The sequence below is a fragment of the Liolophura sinensis genome, chromosome 3, assembly GCF_032854445.1.
Source record: "Liolophura sinensis isolate JHLJ2023 chromosome 3, CUHK_Ljap_v2, whole genome shotgun sequence".
NCBI classification, from domain to species: Eukaryota; Metazoa; Mollusca; class Polyplacophora; order Chitonida; family Chitonidae; genus Liolophura; species Liolophura sinensis.
In genome coordinates this window covers 8,232,594-8,255,343 of record NC_088297.1, presented here as the reverse complement: position 1 = coordinate 8,255,343, position 22,750 = coordinate 8,232,594, and positions in this window count along the sequence as shown.

Sequence of the window (22,750 nt, the reverse complement as noted above, 5' to 3'; positions counted from 1 at the left end):
GTATGGGGTGTAAACTCTCACGTTTGCAGTTATCGCCGGATAAGAAGAAAGCTATTTGTATCTTCCATTATTATATAGCTATAAATGTGGTCCTGTGATATCAGTTGGATCGCTCCATTTTGACCATCCTGTACATGAAGCCATGTTGGTTCCAAGAGAGCTGGATTTTTACCATGCGGTAAAACTGCAAAATGAGACCTATCGATCAAAGAACGAACTCGGACTTTTTTGCAACACTACTCCATAATGTATAAAATACTTCACGCTGCAGTATTTTCCAGAGTTGATGGTAGAATTAATGGATAGTGTGTGCTATGATTGTACATGTATGAAATGGCTTCTAAAACGAGGATTTTATGATGTACCTAACCTATACAAACAAAATGCGCCTGACAATTTCTTCAGCATGTCTGCTTACTTCGGACCCGATCTCATCAATCCTTTGTAGCGGATCTCCACATGATCTTCACACTCGTAAAAATTGGGTGCGGAGAATTTAAACCTTTCAGTAAACTGCAGCCGAATTCTTTTTCCAGGTGAAGAGGTCTGCAAATAAGATGTGTTGATTATGAACATGAATCAACATGACAGATGAACAAAAAATGCTGTTAAGAAAATGTACATTTTTGAAAGACAAACTTTCAATTGGCGCACATTATAACTTTGTTTAATGATTGGCATGATTATAAAAATCAATTTTCCCTTTCTTGCGAAGAAGAGAGATTCTAAACAGGAAGAACAAGGATAACTGAGTTTAGCAAAATGTTGTATGCTTTTGTTGCTAAAATTGCACGCTGTTTCTTAACATTTGGAAATGCCAATAACATATAATTAATAATTAACCCCATCAAGAGGCTTTGATATCTAACGGTTTCTTCCCACTATAATGCTGGCCGCCGTCTCATAACTGAAATATTCTTGAGCACGGTGTAAAACACCAATCAAAGAAATCAATAAATACATTTATATCTAACGGTATAAATAAAACATTTGGCAGGGCTATATAAACGTCTCCCAGTCACCTTGATTAACCAAAAGCAGGAGCTTTGGCCAGGAAATCCGTTGTCATGGTAACCAGGGGAAGTCAGGGTCTGAGGCAGACCGGAAGCGTGCAGTGTCTGACGGTCGCAGTCGGCTGGAGGAAATTGGATTTTTAAAAAAATTTTATTTTTAAATAAACCAGTAAACAAATGTTATTTCCTCATGTGACAATACAGCTAGAGAACAAGGAATGAAATTTTGACTATAGAATCAAAGTTCAAATAATATCAAAAGCTGAGATTGAACTTCTTCGTTTTAAACTATATTGCTTCCGTTTCGTCATAAAACATTAGAGTTTAAGTCCAACTTTTGCTGGCTTCCTCTCCGGTCGTACGTAGAAAGGTCTTGCAGCAACGTGCGGATGGTTATGGGTTCTTCCCAACTTAATGTTGCCGTCGTATAAGTGAAAGATTCTTGAGTACGGCGTAAAACACCAATCAAATAAATAAATAAATAAAACATTAAGTGAATGTTTTAGTAGAAAACGAACCCACATTTGCAGCCTTGTTTTGGTCGTTTGGAATTTCGGTAAATTTTTTTTTTCACCGGAAACATTACAATTGTAATTTCTATAACTCGATTTTGTTCAAGTAATTTCTTTTCTGTGTAATTAGATTTATGTGTTCGACTATTGTAAGTGTTTATCTGTCGAAATTTAGATTTTTTTCAGATCTTAAATCAACTGTTATCAAGGATCACTCACACGAAAAATCATCTTTTCTACCTGAAGTGATACATACCTTTTATTCCTGGGGCGGGGCTCTCACACCTGGGTGGGGCTAGACCTCGGGGACAGAGGCAGGAAGAGCAGTTATTGGGGTTTCTATACCCGCCGTGCTTGCACGCCGACCATTCAAGAGAACGACCCTCACAACGGCCTGAGGATGTCAAATGTTACAATGGTAACAAAAGATCGTTTTGAACGCTTGGAAAGACGGATATAAACTGATCATCTAACTTGTAGAAAAAGTTCACCAAATGCGAAGATAATCAAATTTTCTAAAACCACTTCATATAATTATGCCTTTATGTTTTCAAAAGATGTCAGACAGTTTTTTGTTTGAAATTAGGGATATTAAAATGGTAAGAAATACAACAAAATGAAAAATTGTCATCACAAAAAGATTCGTAAAGTACGCCTGAAATGTATCATAATTAGGATGCCTTTGGCAGAAATTAGGTCGTCAAGGTATATTTATGCATACATTTCAACATTATATATTACAAATATAACTTTTTGTCTGTTTGAGTTCCAGGGTTGACTTAAATGGACAACTTACCGGAACAATATACAGTATTAGCTAGTTTGGCGTCATAAAATGAGATATATTCTCTTTGGCCGATGACAAACTGCATTTGCGGATCCGCAGTGACAATGGTTTTATTCGCAGTGATGCCAAAGTTTGACTGAAAACATAGAAGATTAGTCTTTAGGATGCAATTGATTTTCAACGAATAATCTGAATCGGAACTTGATGAAAACCTTTGGTGAATATAAATGTTGTCCATGTTAGAAATCCTAAATCGTGTTCACTGTAAATGACTTCTGCATGGAGAGTAAAGACAGAGCAGCGATGACAGAGTAGTGGTTGTCAAATGGTCACACCTAACTGGTGAAATACGGTCTCTTTTCAATTTACCTGAGAAAGGGTTTTATTCGAACTGTTCATGTAAATGCTTAAACTATAGCAACTTATAGTAAGTACCGTGTCTAACACCCAACACATCTTCTATTCAGGGGGCCTCCGTGGCTCAGTGTTGCTCAAACATGACACAAGACTTTCGTTAAACAGAACACAAGTTTTTTTTGTGTGTTGCTCTCTGATTTAGGTAAAAACGGCAGTGGTGCTAGGATTGTGCCTACATGTTAAATTTCTCAAAATACTTGTTATCATATTTCATAAACAGTGACATGAAAAAATTACAAAGGGGCTAGATCTTGGGGATGGTTGGTCCACCAGCAGAATCCAGGTGCGCCGTTTTTTGGCAAATGACCTTGCGATTATTAACCTAGAACGTTCGTGTTGGTTGACAGCTGGTATACGAATGTCTGCTCGACACATGGCTGTATATTTGCCACGTTTACGTCACTGATACAATCCAATTATCAAAGGCATTCCCACTGAGAAGATTACCAAGATTTTCCGCAAAGCACAACAGCACTGTGGCAATGTTTGGAGGATAATGGAATTGTGAATTACGCGAAATACGTGAATTCTGACACTCTTACCAGTTACCCAGTTTATCTGTTATCCGGGTACATGTATACCGTGAACTCTCACACTCTTACCAGTTACCCAGTTGATCTATTATCTAGTTACATGTAGTAGCCTGTTCTGGCAAGAACAGAATAACATTTCCTTGAGAATTTCATGCCACTGGTGTTAACATAGTGCAGAATTGCTCTTACTTAATTCCCAGTTCATGTGTCGAAAACTTTTTGATAAAAAACCGCACAACCACTCATTCTCAATAAACCACACAACCAATCAGCTTTAATAAACCACACAGCCACTCACTCTCAACAAACCACACTATTCCCACACTAACCAACTATTCCCCCTCCATCAACAACCCTTCTTCACCCATCCACCCACCCAACCGCCTTTAATAACCCAGCCGTCGCTCCATAAAATGTAAGTATATTTACATACCGAGGTAGAATAATGCATGACGGACGAATAATCATAGGGGATCCCGTGTGTCCGAGCCTCGGAATATTGTTTGATACCGAACTGCGCTAAATACTTAGGCTGTATGTTCTCTGTCACGATTGTCACGTATCGATCGCGGTCTGGGCGTGTGTGCTCGTGGTAAAATCCGAGAACGTGACCTATCTCGTGTGCTGCAACCCCAATCTGCAAAGAGAATAATAGATCACAATCACGGTAGTGACGTTTTCTGTCAATTAAAGCAAATAGGACAAAATACAACAACGGACTATCACCTTTTCAAAAAATCGCCCCAAGTATAAATGTTTAATTACAAGGAATTCGAATTTAGTTTCCGCTCAAAGAATTAAACAGGGTCGGAAAGTCAACAACATAACCGACTTGGTTTTTGCGGTTAGAAAGGTTATATAACTTACACAATTATTGTTTTAGAGTAAGGAATGAAAGACAGTTTTTGAAAACCAATGGCTCTTTTTTAAAAACATGAATGCAATTTGGCAGAACTATTCTGAATAGTAGGCCTAGATGCGTCCACTATCATTCACTTATTTTGGCGATCAACTTTCCTCAAGTGACTTCAAAGGCAGAGAGCAGCGTGCTCTTAAAGTGCCTCTTATTTAGTAGACTTATATGTTAGTAGTTGATATTGTACACACGGTCCTTTTGGAGCTACAAACAAAAAGTTGCCACATCGGCTTAATGTGCTGGACCAAAATGATAATTGCACTTGTCTTTATTTTAAGCCTGTTCTGTAAAACGCTTCAACCACAAATCACTGCGTGTGGCTTTTACAAAGCGCAGCTTCTTCGCCATCAACAGTTCACTTACAGCTATGCTAGAATCTGGGACCAAGAGATTTTCACCGATTTTTATCGAGGTACCTATGAGACAACTCTTGCAACGTCCTGTTCTAAATAATTAGGTAACCAGCGACGTAAATAAAGAAATACTACCTGAAAGAAGTGTTCGTACATTAGTGTGATTGGCATTTTATGCTGTAGTCAAGAATATTGCACTTATGCGATGCGAGGAGACCTGACAGATCCCGGAGGAGTCAGTCTGCTGCGCTTGCACGCTTTTCAACCATTGTGATATAGGTATCTATGCGTCAACTTTTCCAACGTATTCTATTCTAAATGATTAGGCAACCAGCGAAGTAAATAAAGAATTACATGTAAACTCGGAATCTACATTCAGAGCTTGTTATCAGCCGCAGTGGTGCAAGCCATGGGTCTTTACAATGGGATATTTACAGAATACTTTAAATATTTTAAAATCGACAGAAACGGTGTTGGAAATGAGAAGCAATACTGCATGAGTTATGGCCCGTGGCTCATTGCAAGCATATGCGTTCCATGTATGGCCACAACAGAGTTATCTTCCCTTACTACACCTAAATGACACCTATACAAATCTTTGTCCTAAAAAGTAATTGAGTGTTTTTTTTTTCTCATTATAACAGAAACTTGATGAACAACGTAGTCAAGTGTACCTACCTCAGCACACTCGGGTGTTAAAATTACTCTCGTTCCATACCGGAGTTTGCCTAATCCCGATGCACTACAGCTGGAAAATTGCAAAAAATACAATGTCCCTTCATATAAAGTTATCAGTTACTAAATAAATGTACACGTCGAAGCAGGCAAGAACTTGTCCCATCCTATTTGAGTGGCGTAAACTAACGTTACGAATCACGGATGTAATTACATGTGTAAAGGTAGTAGCGAAAGGAAAAGCTGTTTCAATAATAGGCGATAAAAGATTGCAAGCAAAATATTCTGGAAATGACAAAAGCGTGTATAAGGAAACTACATTTTATCCAGGCTACTACATTTTAATAGGCTTCGGTGAGTTTGAAAACATGAACACCTTCTCTATAAAGAAAATGACAGTAATGAACTTGTTGATTAAGTCGAACACTAGCAACTTTTAGGGTCTACCTAAAATTCGCAATTCTGAGGAAATTAAATGAGCTATCCTGGATGAAATGTCAAAATATGCAGTCATTTCAGTCGTCACCCCCTGGACTTTAAATCTAAGATGGTTTTTCTTGCGTTCTTATACTGCTACTTGTGTAATATGTACAGTCATGGAAAAAATTATTAGACCACCCTTGCTTTCTCCCATTTCTTGTTCATTTTAAAACCTTGCACAACTGAAGGAACATTTGTTTGGGCAGAGAAAGTGATGAAAACAGAAATAGTTCATAAGGGTTTTATTTAAGAGGTGATATCTATCAGTTCTCTATGACTTTCTTGACAATGACCAAAATCACTTAAGTTCATACATCTGTAGATGTGGCAACTGTATTCTCAAAAACATTTTGGCATTTCATTTTTTCTCCTGTCTCCTAGTCACGTAGTCACATGACTCTCAGTCTCACTCGGGAGTTAGTACTTGATTGCAAGCCCATTGTTTTTGATGACTGCAGCCATTCGCCCTGGCATGCTCTCCACCAGTTTGTTACATTGCCCTGCGGTCACAGCAGCCCATTCCTGTTGCAAAAATTCGAACAAATTTGCTTTGTTTTTGGGCTTGTGGTTCTCCATTTTGAACTTGATAATATTCCACAGGTTTTCAGTTGGATTCAGATCAGGTGACTGAGCAGGCCAATTCATGGTTCGAATGTTCCGGTTCTCTATCCAGGTTTTAACTGACCTTGCCGTGTGGCAAGGGGCATTGTCTTGTTGGAAAATCCAGTCATTCGAGCCAGGAAAGAGTTTAGCAGCTGATGGAAGAAGACTGTTTTCAAGAGTAGCTCTGTATGTGACTTGGTTCATTCTCCCTTCACACAACTGCATCTGTCCTGTTCCACCCATACTGAAACAACCCCAGATCATCACTGATCCACCCCCATGCTTTACAGTAGGAGCAAGGCAGTCTGGTTTGTAGGCTTCCCCAGGCTTCCTCCTAACCAGTGAGTTGGCTGGAGTAGGCATCAACTCAAAATTGGATTCATCACTGAAGAGAACTTTAGCCCAATCATCAACAGTCCAATTCTTGTGATCCCTCGCAAAACGCAAGCGGGCCTTCCGCTGCCTCTCGTTGATGAAGGGCTTCTTCCGTGCCCTGAGCGACTTTAGACCAGCTTCAAGAAGTCGGTTTCGAACTGTTCTTGCTGAACAAGTCACATTTGTTGACAATGCCCACTCATTTCTAAGGTCTCTGGAGGTCTGACGACGATTCTTGATACAGGACCGAATGAGTGCTCGGTCATCTCATGGGGTAGAAAGACGTTTCCTGCCTCGACCAGCTAGCAGTTTTGTAGTACCATGTTCGGCTTGCTTTTTCTTGGTGTAATGAACTGTTGTCTTAGAGATCTTCAGTTTTTTGGCCACTTGTCGCTCGCTCAATCCAGTATCCAGCTGTGCCAAGATGGCTGCCTTTCTGGCTCCACATAATTCTTTCGTTTTAGACATTATGAGAGCTGACAACTACCGAGTTGTGCTGCGTCTTAATATATAAACAAGAGACCCCTATTTATGTAAGCCTACATGTAAACAGGAAACCACTCTGTATGTAAGTCTGCATGTAAATGGAAAGCATGAAATTGCCTCGCATACACCCTAGGAATACAACTGACCTTAAAGCATATCAAATGCGACAAAGTATTATGGAATCAGCTGGATTTTTGTCGTATTCATTGTAATCTTCGGTTAATACACCTTTAGGGTTGCCAGGCATTAAAATGAACAAGAAACCAAAGAAAATATGAGTGGTCTAATAATTTTTTCCATGACTGTATGTCTAAAAAAAAAGCTTGTTTTTTTCTAGTTATTTACCTTGATAAGGCAACAGAAGGTTCGAAACTTGTTTATTCTATGGATGGCTTGGCAGCGACTTAATATACTTGATAACAATGTAAACTTTTACACAAAACCATCGCATATATAACGGTAAATGAAGTTACCATGCATGAATGAATATTTTCGAAAGCAACGAATTACGTTTTTCGTTAGTTTTTGGTAAAAACCACTCCATTGTAATACTTACCCTGTACCTCTTTGGAGAACAAAGTTGACACCTGATAGCGCAATATTCCGCCGAACGTTATTCTCCACGAATCGGACACACGTCTTCTCCTCCCACTCGGAGATAGCTTTACGGAGGAACTGCTCATTAACTGTCATCAAAGCAAAACAAAACAATTGTTCAAATTAGTGACTGATAAGGGGAAACTTTATGACGCTTTGCTACAATATGGATGAACGGGACATAAGTGTTGCACGTTAGTTCTATCAAGAGTAAGCTCTGGCTGTTAGAATCTTTGTGAAGTATGTGTGCATGTATATTTGGAGTTTAACGTCGCACTTAGCAATTTTTCAACTATATCTCCCGACCTCCAATTATTTGACCACCGGAGCGATCTGTTTGCCAGGCACTTGCTGCAGGTCAGTGGTTTGCAGGTCGCTGGTTTTTTGTTCCCCCTCCAAAAAAAATACAGTTTCGATTAATTCCAATTTTACTTCTGGTAATGCAACTTTTTCAGTCTACAATAATAAACATTATAAAGAAATAATAATAATAATATATATAGGGCCTATATATATATATATATATATACAAAATATGAAATTCAACATTTCTCCATTTCTCTCACACGGGGCCTTTTGAGAAGGCAAGTACATAAAGAATAAGGGAAGGAAACTTACGTGAAAATAGATTAGATATTTTGTACGGAACTACGGCGCGAAACCATAGCCGACTTCTGTCAACAATGACCTTTCTCTTGGCCCTCCTCCCTGAACCATGTCTATGACCTCCTTGCGACCCTCGTCTTTGCTGGGCCAGAGCAGCGTCCATGGCTAGGCCGCGCAACTCCGAACTGGGAAAAAACTCTGCTAAAACGATGTCCACGTTTTCTCGACTTAAAAACATATCGCCGTCTAGAAGGTTCAGTTCTCTTACATCAAACGAAGTCTGCAAATAATGAAACAAACCTCTGAATAGAGCACCCGACTTTGAAATTGTTGACAAAACTCAACGAAAATAACAAATGTATTTGAGCACAGAAAAAGTATGGTGCTCAAAGTTTAAGGAACGTGCCTTTTTTGTCATGCTCCATAACTTAAACATTAAAGCAAGTCAATTCATACACACCAAAAATGTGGAATGTGTTGGTATGTTATCAAGTTATACCGATCATACGGAGTAATTTTTTGATAACCCTAGAAAGCAACTGTTTCCGCTGATTTCACCCCAAACCTGTTTGTCATATGCGTGTACGGTACTAGTGGCGCAACACGGTATTTCCTGTTTTGTCATGTGTGCGTAGGGTACCAGTGACTCGACACGGCATTTCCAATTTATCTAAAATGGCCTCATAAAATTAAAATTTGATCCAGAGTTACAAAGTACATCAAAAGCAAAATAGCCGTGGCCGTGTGGACCTTATCCATACCTCGTCTGAAATAACTAAGGTCACATTATTTGTTGGCATTTTTTTCTTTGTTTTTTTTTTTGTTTTTGTTTAATTTAACAGATAATTTTTTTTGAGAGTATGCAAAACTTACGGCGTCGCTAGAGATGCTGTTGTAAAGCTGCGCTGTTCGGCACCAGACGTACAATCGTTCAAGCAGAGTCTCTCCCATCAACAATGGCGCTAGCTTCAACTGTAAAGGAAAGTGAAAAAAAAAAAAAGAGATGAGGACGGTAAAGGAGTAAAAAGTAACAGCTACCCTAAAATGACACTTTCTGGCTGCAGTCAAATGAGATTGTAGGATCGACACTTGTAGTCCATGTTTCGGCTGTGCTCTTGAGTCACACGATGTCAAGTATACTACGCCGATGTTATTTATTTTTTCATTTCCTTTTACGCCATAATGAAAAACATTTATTTAACAGCGACCAAGTCTGTAAGGAAAAGAATTCCAGCCAAGCGTAAAGAAAACGTCCGAACAGCATGCTGACTTGCAGCCGAGATAAAATTAGAGGGAGTCGGATTCGAACCCAGTACCTCATTATTCAAGGGCTAGTAATTCCGGCCGAGAAGATTATGTTGTGAACACAGTGCGAGACCCTCATTCTGACAGTTAGCAGCAGCGTATATCATATTTGTTAGTGTGCCTTTATCAGTACAGAGACTTAGACCTTTATTTCCTGCTTCCCATATCAAACATAGCGGCCATCCCACTCCCCCGGTGCATACACACTAGCTACCGCCTTACCGTACATTAATAATAGTAAGACGCGCTGAAACCATTAAACAACCAAAAAAATAAAATAATGTCGTTAACTTTGAAGTCAGGGTGAAGGGGCTGTCAGAAATAATAGATATAGACAGAGACGCTCATTGTTCGTTTTCTGCGTGTTTTTATTTCACATACCTGGATTTGATAATAAATTCTCGCGTATGAAGTTTTCATTATGAATTTAAATTTTTGTGGGCATGCTTGTGCTAACCAGAATGTGAGTAGGGTCACTTCAAAATTTTGCCAACTCTTCCAACGATGCTTTCAACTGCAGAGTGACAGCAGAGTCTTTTGTAAGTTTACTAAAAGTAGCCAATCATTACAGACATTTGTGTTAAATACGTTCTTTTTTGCGACTACATTTTTAAGAAAAACGACTTGTTTATTTGTTTATTCACCAATATAATATACAAAACATAAGATTCATATAAACATACAGAAACATACTGGCGGGAATAAAGCTCCATGGAACTTGCTCTATCCCATTAACATACAGTTTGTATATAATACGGGCATGTGAACTATGCTGATTATAATCATGGTGATTATCTGTTCCTGTGAAGAAAGTAAATTAATAAATAATATATACAGGTGCTTATATTAACGACTATCAAGTATATTATTGTGTGTTAGACTAAACGGAGAATAAGTGCTGTGGCATATACGATTTCATTTTAGATTTGAATAAGGAAATTGACTGAATATTGCGTAAGTATGAAGGGAGTTTGTTCCATTCCCGAGGGCCAGCTACTTTAAGTGAACGATAAGACAGATTACTTTTAAAGAGGGTTCGATACAGATCTAATGGCTAACGTGTTGTGCCATAGTGACGTACGTCAGTGTTTTTAATAATGTAATTATTAAAGCCAGGTGGTAATACTTCGAGGGTGATAAAAAAATTTATGCATTATCATATTAGTAGAGAAAATGTTCAATTCAGATATGGGCAGAATTTCAAGAGTACAAAAAAGTGGATTTGTGTGTTCTAGGGACCTAGACATAGTCACAATTCGAATAGCGCGTTTTTGCAATATTTGCGGAGGTTGCAAGTGAAACTTATATGTGTTTGCCCACAAAATATTCCTGCACGAAAAGTAAGGGTGGATCAAAGTACAATGAAGGATGAAAAGTGTTTTCTTATTCACCGAGCCCTTTATGTTGTTTAATATACCTAGATTCCTCGAGACCTTTTTTCGAATAGAATCTATGTATGACGTCCAGTTTAGCTTTTCGTTAAACATAAAACCAAGAAATTTGAACTCCCTGACTCGCTTAACCTCTGTCTCAGAAATAGTCAAGGGAACAGTAGTTTGTGGTCTATATCTACTCGGGAGTGAGAATAACATATACTTTGTTTTGTTAACATTAAGCGAAAGGCGGTTTGCACAGAATCAAGTGCTCAGCTTTCCTAGCTCGTAAGATGAAGTCGTGATAGCCTCATCGACATTTTCACAGGAAAAGCTTATGGCAGTATGGCCTGCACAGAGTATAATATTTAGGACGTCTGTTACTTTTGATATGTCATTTATATGCAATAAGAATATGATTGGTCCCAGAATCTACCCTTGAGGTACACCACATGTAACGTCTGTGGATTCCGGCAAGACATTGTTGAAGTATGTACATTTGACAGGTAGCTACCTAGCCAGTCCTTTGACAGGTCCCGGAAGCCATAGTGATCTAGTTTTGAAAGCAGAATGTTATGATTGACAGTGTCAAAAGCCTTTGACAAGTCAAGGAAGGTAGCCACAGTGTAATTCTTGTTCTCCCTAGCGGTTATAACTTTGTCATATAATGAGCAGGCGGCGTACTGAGTGGAATGGTTCCTTCTGAAACCATACTGGTTACTATCAATTATGTTATATGACTCGAGATAATCAATGATAGAATTGGTAGCAAGTTTTTCTAATATTTTGCCTAGACACGGAAGAATAGATATTGGTCTATAGTTTTCTAATAGGTCATGTCTACCAGCTTTGTAAACCGGGAACACTTTTGCTCTTTTTTAGAATATCGGGGACGACGCATGATGAGAACGACATATTAATAATGATTGGTACCCGTATACGGAAGTTTGTTGCTAGAAGAAGAATTAAAACTACTCTGAAAAATGTTTAAGCCCGTTCACTTTTACACAAATTCAACGTTCCTGTGTTGAGGTTTTCACAATAACTGTAGCCATGGTAACAAACGTAAGGCGCTGTTCCAGCTTTAAGGTACGACATGCTTCACAATGACGTAGACTGACTTTAAAATGGAACCCAATCTTGAGCTGAAAAGGAGAGTTTCTTCGAGAGTTGCCGTTTTCAAGAATGTTTCACTCGTATGATGGTGGTCAAAATTTTGTGAGGAGGAAACCAGATCCCGAAGGAAACTGGTTTTCTCGCACTACGCCTCTAGATACCTCCTCACGCAAAACCGCATCAAAGATGAACACGTGATCTGGTTGTCCAATGGCTATTGGTATGCGACAAGGTCTATGTGTCGAACCAAACCAAAATGGACGTCCCAGGCCAATAATGGCAAGGCCAATTCCCAAAATGACGTTTAACACAAGCCACTAAAAACCTAAGGTCAATGAATGAAATAAGTATTCAGTTCGTGTACCATGCTAATATATACGTTGTCCATAATGGATACATGTATCTCAAATGTAACCTTGAAGGTGTCAAGGCCACGCGTATATCTATGATATTTTCAGGAGGGCATTGTGTTTAATAAACCGTTACGTATTGAGTTATGTAGGACGTCTGTGCCTCTTTTACGATATCTATAGCTATGTTAGTTGACCTAAATACTGGTCACGTAATAGTAATGAGACTTACGGCGTCTGACTCCGTGCAGTAGAAGAATCTCTGATTAAGTATCTTGTCCCCAAGGCGGAGCTGAACCACGAATAAACAGCGGTCAAGGTTCCACGTCTTTCCCGCCAGCTCTTGGACTTCTGCCGCAAAACTCGGATCAAAAGCAGAATCATCCGCTGACACTGAACGAGGTGCCTTCCCAGAGACGTTAGCTGGCCTTTGCCCCAAAATGGGATTATCTCCCTGAAGTGTTTGCCCCTGACTGACGTCCTGAGACTCGCCAGTAGTTTCATGATTTGGACCATGGGTACCGATTGGAAGGGCAACGGCATTCAACAGGAGACACGAGAACAGCACCTGTGAGAGCAGGCTCCACAACTGATGGCTTTGCGAAGACATCTTGGTGACGAACTGGTGACAATGGCAATGTTAGATCGGTGTGGTACTGACCCAGCGTTTCCAGTATTTATAGGCAAAGCAGTCTTATGTTCTGCCTAGGAACCCTGAGTTGGCCAAAATGTTGGCGATACTGGCACTGATAGTGAATGTAACGTAGTGAATGCTTTGATTGCCGCGGGGTGTGTGTGTGGGGGGGGGGGGGGGGGGGGTGATGTTAAGTGTCACAGGTAACAGGTAGTCGTAGTAAGGCGGTACCATGACCCAAGTATCCAAAGGCCAGTCAGCACAATTTGAATCAAAAACCCGATGTCTACTTCTGATATGGCGGCTTGTTTACATATTTAATGTAAAAATAACAATGGTAATAACGCAGATGATATCTTGCTATTGAAGACATTCCTTCATGACATATTCACATATTCAGTTTGATAGTGTGATATCTCCGGTTCATCCGGTATACCCAGATTGTAACGCGGAAGCAGCTATTTATTTTTGGCCGCATCTACGAACTCAGTATGAAAGAGAGAATTAGGCTGTATACAAAATGTTGCACAAATATAAGAAGCCAGTTATAGGGTTTATACGTTCACAAGTACATTTTCAAGTTTCTGGCAACGTTGACACCATAGTACAGGCCTGCACGTAACTCGTATTCACTTATTTGATTTGTGTTTTACGCCGTACGCTAACACTAAGGTGGGAAAAATCCCTGTATAACTGGCACTGTGAAATATAAGATGGCACTTACAACTTCGATAATTAAAATAAAACATTTTACATACTGTGATGTGTGTAATTACTCGTTTTTTGTTATTGTTTCCTTGTTTGATCTACAGAAGCCATCTATTGGTCGTATAAATATTTTTGAATATCCAGTTTAAATTAAAGGCCTATAAAAAGTACTCAATCTTTGCTTAAAAGTGCAATAAATCTGACAGAAAGTCTATGAGTGCAGAAATCCCAAGCCCATCTTCACCTGAGATTTTAGAGGCCTATACTTATATTATTCTGTTATTGTATTTTCAAAAGTCAAAATTTCTGACTGCTTACTTATTTCTTTGATGTAACTTCATATATTTCATTTCATAATTTTAAGTATTTTTGCTTTTGCTTACGTATCTGTACGGTAGACACGTACAAAATGGCGTGAGTACGTATTTGTACCGTCGGCACATACAAAATGGCCACCTTGTGGCAGAGCGGTACCAGCGTCAGCGAAATATCTCCTCCATACATTAAGCCTGGTTGATCAACCTGGTACAGGTGTTATCTCTTGAGCACGTGACCACATAAACTGTGTGAGAAAATGTTCAGAATAGCCCGTGGGTAGTAACACGGAAGTCCCCTTTCGGGACCCTCAGGCCTGCTGTACTTGGCGCAGGAAGGTTAAGCAATAACCTGTACATGTACACTCAAAAAAGTCATTTATTAATTTTAACAGAAAACCTGTTGTCTGAGGGATGGTAAAATGCATGGCGTCATTATGACCTGATATTTAACATAATATCATGTTACTTTATTGTAAATGTGTATGTTAAATTAATAAAGAATTATTTAGCAGAATGATCGGCTGCAGTGACAGAACAATCTAGTGCCGAGACATAATACATTCTGGCATCATTCATAAAAGAGACTTTCTTTTAAATTTAATAATCATTAAATTTAAATTTTAAATCATTTCTTGAGAGTGTCAGGATTCACTCGTCACAAAAATGTAGACATCTCTGTCACAAGCTGAAGTTGGACAACCCGATCTGGCTATTCTTGAAAAATTGAGAAAGTGAGGCATTTACATTACACACTAATCCGTGAATGATGTTATATTTGTCTATTATCCAATATCTCGTAAGTATGGTTCTGTATAACTGTATATCTGTAGAACTGGAGCTGCATGTGTTAATAACTTAATTCTCACCTAGCGCATCTCTTAAGGCTTTATATAAGCTATACGGCTATCGAGTATGTGTTGCTTTAAAAAAAAAAGATATCGTCTAGTCGTTATGTAGCTTGCATTTCTAATCCCTGGGACAAGCGAAATATTGGTTCAAATCTTTGGACAGACAGTTTGTGGATTTATCTGCTCTCATTGGTTTGTGGAACTTAGTGAAAACACGTGGTTCACTACCCTTGCTTGCGTAGTTTATAAACATCAGTTAACAACTGTTTGTCTCCCAACAAAGAGGAGTGCCTGTGTGTACGTCACACGTGAGAAGGTGCGGACACTCCTGTTTCCTACAACCATACAACTTATCGCTATGTCAAATTTCTAAGGGTGGCGTTAAACAACAAATGAACTAATTAATTAAATATATAATTTCGCATTCTATATCACGGAGTACCGGTTTGCAACAAACGCGGTTGTGATGCTTGTCCTCATATTGCTCAGACGCAAGAGCATGGTTCAGTCCCTGGCGTGGATAAGGATATTTCTGAAAGTCCCGTTGCACCACTGTTTGTGGTAATCGGTAGTAGTTATAGATCGTGAATGTTCGTTCAAAACTTTTATTTTTTTATTTTTTATATTTCCATGTAAGCCTCTGCTGCTCACGTGTGTTCATGATATGAACGACTATCTTTCAAATCGCTTTAGTACGACCCTTGACTGGGTTAGTAACGTTTCATGTCTGAAGTAGTTCGAACCCAAGCCTCATGCTGGCTTCCTCTCCGGTCGTAAGTGGGATGGTCTTCCAGCAGCCCGCGGGTGGTCGTGGGTTTCCCCCGGGCTCTGCCCTGTTTCCTCCCACCATAATGGTGGCCGCCGTCGTATAAGTGAAATATTCTTAAGTACGGCGTAAAACACCAATCAAATAAATAAAATAAATCTATTACAAATGAACAGTTATCAATTCATCTTGAACAATCTGCAGATATAATGCGATCCACTTACAAACCAATCCTGACTTTTCAGAAGTTGTCCCTAGATATCCTCGTCAAATAAACGTGTAGTGGTCGGGGGTCGGATGGTAGTAAATGTCGCCTTACATGAAGGTCGTTTGAGACAGCCAGTCTTCCACTGATATGATATAAGTGAAAATCTGTAACACAGGCGCGAAAGTTTGTCAGTTATATTACCAAAAGTCAGCCGTTTATTTCACCCGTTCCTTTTTGTCCATCTGTAAAACCGAGCGCGTTAGATAAGCGAAATACTCTTTAGTGTAACTGTTTAAATAGCAGCAAATTATACACCGCTTATAGCACCATGGCTTAAGCAGAATTAGCTATAAAAAAGCAGTTATATTATTAACAATTTATTTGACGTCTCTGATATAGTTGACACAACACTGAAATATTTATCACTGACCTTGGTGTTATGCGAAATTAGATGTTTTAATTTTTAAGTTAGCTGAATGAGGATTCGTCGCTCTGTGCTTTGTATTCTTAAAAACGCCCAGGCTAACTTCCGCTACGTTCGCGCGTGAAGCCTCCTTATTTCACGATTTAATGCTGACAATTTTTTTGATATAAACAGAGGCCAGCGCCTTTAGGGATTCAAGTTTGTACTTCAAGGTGCAATTAAATAAACAGAACAAAGTTAATCTTAACTGAAAACACAATAGCCATTTGAAAATATTTTTAAGATTGCTTAGAGCATTGAGAACGCTGAATTTCACTTACACCAGTGCTAGGCTATAGTCTGCCCTGCATTAACAGTGGAAATATTTCTTTAAACTTTAATTTAAGATACTGTACATGTAGCTACAATTGATGCGAACAGATAAGCTGCAGTATATTTTGAACTTTCAGACACTGAAAATATGGTTTGTGTATCTTTTTCTGGTATGTATGTTTGTATGTTTGCTTTGGAGTTTTACGTCGTACTCTTCTTGTGGCAGGGCAAGTCCCTGCCGCCACTGCAGTATCATGCCGAAGGAAATAGGCATGACACCCCAGCCAGTCACATTATATTGACCCCAGGCCAACCAGTCCTGTTTCCTTGTTCTAACCTCTCGATAAAGAGCGAGACAGCAACAAGTATCATTTTAAAAGTCTATCGTATGATCTGACGACGTTGGGGTTCTCCGATTTCGAGCCTTTCTTTCTGGTATGAAATATAGAAGTGATTAAATACGCACTTGTATAGACATTAGATCGCCCTTGAAATCGAGATAAACATCTGAACTTTTCAGGAAAAATAAATTGTTCATACTTTCTGCAAACTGATTATCCACGGGATGCAAAAATGACCAAATGCAAAATTTGATCCAAACCTTGCACATATTTTTTTATGAAGCACATATTTAGCTTATATTCTGAAAAGTATAAGAGTATTTTGAAACTGCAAATAATCAATACGAAAAAAATTGATTCGTAATTGATGTCTTACACAGTACTGAGGGATATTTCACTTATACGACAGAGGCTAGCAATAAGAATTCGTAAAATATTTTTACTTGAATTTTGATTGATTTTTTTCTTATTTCACCAGATATTTACAACATATTTACGTAAAATGACAGTTGGAAAGGCGTGAATAAAACCTATGGGAGGATTGTTCTATCCCTGTTAAAACTTAAATAAAATTTGTTTTAATTGAGATTAAGGAGAAGATCAGTATAGTAGTGTTACGCCTACAAATACTATTGTCTGTAGAGTATAAGACAAAAAATATTTATGGATAAAACCACCATTTTAAGTAAGTATAGTTTACGGTTCCTCGTGTGAGCAGATATTGCTGGGCATACTGTAAGACTATGAGGAAATTTATTCCATTGACGGGGACCTTTGTTATACAGAAAAAAGAGAGATTTGTTCTATGAAACGGTCGAAAGAGGTTTAGTGTAGAATGTCTAGCTGTGTGATGGTGAATATTTTGAATCCTTTCCAATGTCGAGTGGAAATCTACAGGTAGTATTTATTTATTTATTTGATTGGTGTTTTATTCTGTACTCAAGAATATTTCACTTATACGACGGCGGCCAGCATTATGGTGAGAGGAAACCGGGCAGAGCCCGGGGAAACCCACGACTATCCGCAAGTTGCTGTCACACCTTTCCACTCCATCTGGAGAGGAAGCCAGCATGAGCTGGACTTGAACTCAGGGCGACCGCATTGGTGAGAGGTACCTGCGCCTTGCCAGCGTGCTAAACCCCTTGGGGAGGGAGGTCACCCAAATAAGAGTATAAGAAAATCATTTAAAAAGCGAAGGGGTAAAATGTAATGCGACCTAAACAAAGGTGCTGTGTGCGTGTTATGTTCAGCATTATGCATTAATCGAATAGCTTTTTTTTCAGAAGAGAAATCAATGGAAGTGAATGAGGAGAATTGGTATTTCCCCTGATAAAGACAGATGAGGAGTAATACAAGATATGCAGGGTTTTCATATTCACCAATGAGGATATATCCAGAAATAATACAAGATATGCAGGGTTTTCATATTCACCAATGAGGATATATCAAGAAATAATACAAGATATGCAGGGTTTTCATATTCACCCGTGAGGATATATCAAGAAATAATACAAGATATGCAGGGTTTTCATATTCACCAATGAGGATATATCAAGAAATAATACAAGATATGCAGGGTTTTCATATTCACCCGTGAGGATATATCAAGAAATAATACAAGATATGCAGGGTTTTCATATTCACCAGTGAGGATATATCAAGGAGTAATACAAGATATGCAGGGTTTTCATATTCACCAGTGAGGATATATCAAGAAATAATACAAGATATGCAGGGTTTTCATATTCACCAATGAGGATATATCAAGAAATAATACAAGATATGCAGGGTTTTCATATTCACCCGTGAGGATATATCAAGGAGTAATACAAGATATGCAGGGTTTTCATATTCAGGCATTCTTTACTATCATACAATAATCCGAAATTATTTTTGATATTTCTTTCATATGTGTAGTCCAATTTTTTTTTTTGATTTAAATAAAGCCATTATCCAAAGCACCACTGCACAATGATTGATTTTTCAATGAAGTAAATGATGTATAAGTACAAGGTTAAGTCTTAATTTAATGATTCAAATTCATGGAAACTGTGTGACAAGTTTTTGATGTAAATTTTCGAAATGCACATCAACCAGATTTACGTTTGTGCCTTGCCCAAATCCTAGTATGTCTTGTTGTGCTTTGACAATTGCCACGACGACGTGAATAGCGTTTCTACATTTCTTTTCATTCATTCGCCATCACACTTTTGACAAATATTAACACAAACCTGGAACATTCCTTAGCCTTGGTAGGCTGTACAGGATGTGTGTGTGTGTGTTTTTTTTTTCTCTCGTTGTTTTTAATAACACGAAGACAACATGTGTTATTTGTTTTTTCCGTTACTATATTGAACTGATTTTTACCAGTTATCTGTTATTCCTGACTCCAGCCAAATATATACATGTAGCGTTATTTTGGCTCAACGTGTTCTTTTAAATTAAAAGAAATCAAACGAAGAAACCTATTCTCGGTTCAACTGCATATAGTTACATATCGATAATGAATATATAGGTTTGTTTTTCGTCCAAACATCTTGTAATCACGCTCCATTTTTTCTTTGTATCTTTAACAATGACTACAATGTGGATAATAATCACGGGCAAATGTTCATTTTTGATAACCACGAAGAAACCTGGAAATGTTATTTGGTTCTCGGGGGACTTTTTAGGAATGGGAAAAAATGGAATAAATAGCACAGCCCACCCTCTCCTGACCTCCACCGTAACTAAAACTCACATTATGACCGCTTTGGTTAGTGTAAAGGTTACAATAACGGAAAGTAAAGATGAGAAAAAACACTAGCTTGTACACAAACAAGCAAAGACAAAGAGGCTTGAATAAGTTCAATACATATATTTTAGCAAAATAGACAAATAATACAACTGACAATACTATTAAAAAAAAAACAAGACAAATAATTACAATTAATTCCTCAATCTACGGATGACAGTCCGATAAGTGGTTTATTCCCCAATTGCCTGTGAATGTGCAATTTCTCAGGGACGGGATGACAGTAGCCTTCGTGATGCCGAACTCTTGATATATGTTTCCTCGGAAATATACACAACGTCACTTTCAGGGTAAACTGGAATGAAATGTACGTAATGACGCAAAGAGACAATGAGAAATAGAAGCTCCAAAATAACGTCTCCAAAAAAATAGCAACTGACGAAACACAAGCCCACAAAGTGCTCTGTACAGAAAATGGAGTATAAATGACGAATGTCGAATGGCGTGAAAATCCTTCACAGTGAATGACAGTAAATGTGACTGCTCGCACACGGACTTGAATGAATGGCTACGAGTTTCACAACACTGTCGCACATATTTATAGACTAACGTAAAAGAAATTTCTGGATGGTTTGAAATGTAGGTCAGACACTGACAAAAATATATACAAATATATAATACAATGCTTAAAGACGTCGTTCGTAACAGTTAGAGAGTCCACCCCGAAGCCGGGAGACCCGAAACTTTATAAATGGTACTTGTTGCTGTCTCGCTTGGCGCTCATTACTGAGAGATTAGAGCAAGGAAACAAGAGTGGTTGGCCTGGTGTCGGTATAATATGACTGGGCGGGGTGTCACGTCTGGCGTCTTTGACATGGTACGTCAGTGGAGGCAGCACTTTGACATAAGAAGACACAGTATAGGTTGGTGTACATGCACCTAATGACTCCTTGTCGTCATATAAAAGGTAAATTGTCAAGTACGTCATTAAACACCAATTATACATACATATGTAATGCTTCACAGCGCTGGGGATAAACTTACACACTGCACCAATGTACACGAACTGGTCATTTATTGAGATTTATGGTGACATCAAGACTGGGTATCAAGATCACAAGTATACAGAAAAGACAAACATGTATATAAGCGACTATCCCCATATAACTTCACATCACGTCACATCAGCATGTTATCCGATGGCGTCACCATTACATCTGTACAATGTAACCACGTGACGTACATATTACTTAAGTAGCTATGTGTGTTTACATCTTGATCGTACAATTATGCGTGGCACAATGCTCATCTACTGACTTCAATCCAATGTATCACGGACATCACTCGATTTATGAGTGGATGCTTGGCATTACGAGAACTCCAGTATTTGTCACCAACCCACATGTGTGTACACTTGTAACACAATATAATACTTTATCGGTAGTCATCCGTAACAGACAACTGGACACATTTAAAGAAATAATTAAAGTGGTAAGTCTTACAACAAATGTAGGACAATTAATAGGCGTAATACGTAAAATAATTACCAATTCTGTGGCAACACATCGAGCATAGTCTATGGCTTTAAAACGCGGTTTCCGGTTCATAACAACAGTAGCCGCCCCTTAATTGATTAAAAAAAAAAACATTGAGTTAGCTCCCCAGCAAAGTGTCAAAGGGAACTATGTAAACAGTCAGCTATGTACATTGTCGTGATAATGCCAGGCTACACATACATACATATACATACATACATTTATATATACGTACATACATATTCTGCTTTCAACCCTAGCATAACCCTTATCTTACCCTGACTATAATACGAATCAATACTAATTTTCATTCAAGAGATGCAGGTTTCTAATCAAGGGAAATTACCCTGCCATATATATTGTGTCTTCTTGTGGCAGGGCGAGTCCATGCCGACAAAGTGCTACTGCCACTCAAGTACCACGCTGGAGACGCCAGACATTACACCCTATCCAGTCACATTATGCTGACACCACACCAACCAGCCTTGTTTCCTACCTCTCCGAGCTGGACCCCCAGCGACAAAAAATTATTTTTAAAATATTTGCTATGACCCGACCCGTGTTTGACGCTCTAACCATTATGCCATCGAAGCGGTCCGGGGTGCAAAGACCGATAAGCATCTCACCAATGTGGTCGCTGTGACCAGTTCATGCCAGCTTCATCTCCGTCCGTAAGTGGGACGATTTGCCAGCAACCAGTAGATGGTCGTGGGTTTTCCCAGGGCTTTGCCCGGTTTCCACCCAGTATAATGCTTGCCGCGGTCGTATAAGTGAAATATTCTTTAGTATGGCGCAAAAAAACCAATCAAACAAATAAATTCTAGTAAATATGTTTATAACAATGTCGTCACTACCCTGATGTTTCTCGTCGTATTCCATGCTTTAGTCTTTTATATTTTAACGTTTGTCATTGGGACGGGTAACATGGCTAACATTTAAATACCGCGAGTTGACATTTCCCTGCAAAAATGCAAAGCTTAAATTCCGAAGACCATTAAATCACACAAAGTAATTTCATTGTTTATAGATTTGCATTTATTTAGAAACCACGATATCTAGACAGTTATCTGTTAATATATCAAAATAAATAAAGTATACGAATCATCACAGAGGGCAGCGTGAAGTATTTATCACACAAATATGTCTTTATACGTTTCATAAATTAACTTAAAGTCCATCAGAAGTAGACTGTTGTATACATATGTGAACGACTCATAAATGATAACAGGATATTGTCATGACACGTCACATTTACGTCATACTGAATGGTGCCATGGCTACGTCATTCTTACATCTTCAAGACGCTACGCAATGTCAACAAATGACCCTTGCATCTAGTACCCTGGAATATTCAGTACATGCGTACCGTTTCTTCTACGCACACTATTTGGCTTTAAGCTGAGTTTTACCCTCTGTGCACTTGGTA